We start from the raw sequence: 1370 nt of genomic DNA, 5'->3' as shown, positions 1-1370 counted from the left end.
TCAGTTTGTTTCAACAATGTTACACGATCTCCTAGTAAAACTCCTAAGTCTCTAAGAGTTACTTTCGACAGAACTTTAAGCTATAAGGAACACCAGAAGCCAGCTGCTAAATTTCGAACAAAGAATAGCGTCATTCGAAGCTATATTGGACCACAGATGTTTCTTTGGCACCTCTGTTACGAACAACGACTTGAGCTCTGGTTTATTCAGTAGCAGAACACTGCTACCCTATCTAGCACCAGCAAAACAAAGAAAATAGACATCGATTTATGTCTAACAATGTGATTAATTTCGCGCGCGATTGAGAGCACTCCCACTTTCTGGCAACCAATCCTAAATGTACTTCCACCACAGCTACGCAGGCAACAGGCACTACATAGAGAATCTAGAAATTTTTTTACAATCAACATCTTCATTGTGAGATTTTCACTCGGCAGTGGAGTGTGCGCTGATAAGAAACTTTCCTGGCAGATTAAAACCGTGTGTCGGACCGAGACTCGAACTCGGGACCTTTGCCTTTCGCGGGCAAGTGCTCTACCAACTGAGCTATCCAAGCATGACTCACGCCCCTTCATCAAAGCTTTACTTCTGCCAGTACATCGTCTCTTACCTTCCAAACTTCACAGAAACTTTCCAACGAACCTTGCAGAACTAGCACTCCTAAAAGAAAGGATACTGCGGAGTCACGGCTTAGCCACAGCTTTGGGGATGTTTCCAGAATGAGATTTTCACTCTGCAGCGGAGTGTGCGCTGATATGAAACTTCCTGGCAGATTAAAACTGTGGGCCGAATCGAGACTCGAATCTCCGTCCAGCACACAGTTTTAATCTGCCAGGAAAGTTTCAACGACTTCATTTCATTCGCTCTCTGATTCTAAACGACTTCTCTCTAGGAAGCTATATGCTCTGAAAACAGCAACTATGATGTTATACAATACTGGAAGAAACTCTGGGAATCTGCTGTAACTGTGGATCTCAAAAAATTCCAATGCATCTCTAAGTAATTATGTACATATAAGCCCCATACTGATTACTGACGCCATATAACTAGTCCTCAAACCTTGTGGATGTTTTCTTTTAACGACTGTGACATTAATTGTAGGACTTAAAACGAAAAATGTGGAGCGCATGAAAAACAATGTAGTAAACAGATGAACGATAAATACGTGAAAACGTATAGGATGCGCCCCACTGTTGTCGTTTTAAATCTGTCGAGTACTTTTCATTGCCTTTGAAAATTCTCAGTCAAATTTTCAGGACGTTTGTTTGGGGTTAGGAATCTGTATGGAGCTAGAAGAAATAATTTTTACTTTTTAGTTCTATCTGAAAACGTGGTATAATATCGATTCATTTTAATTTGAATAATTATCT

General features: G+C 40.6%; 1 non-coding gene across 1 annotated transcript; it reads right to left on the bottom strand.

Annotated features, from left to right (window-relative positions):
- Positions 1–481: 481 nt before the first annotated feature.
- On the bottom strand, positions 482–556 carry Trnas-cga. Its single transcript has one exon. It is a non-coding gene; the product is annotated as a tRNA-Ser (tRNA).
- Between the last annotated feature and the right edge of the window lie 814 nt (positions 557–1370).

Source organism: Schistocerca americana, chromosome 4 (genome assembly GCF_021461395.2).
Source record: "Schistocerca americana isolate TAMUIC-IGC-003095 chromosome 4, iqSchAmer2.1, whole genome shotgun sequence".
Lineage (NCBI taxonomy): Eukaryota > Metazoa > Arthropoda > Insecta > Orthoptera > Acrididae > Schistocerca > Schistocerca americana.
This window is presented reverse-complemented; position numbering and strand designations above follow the sequence as displayed.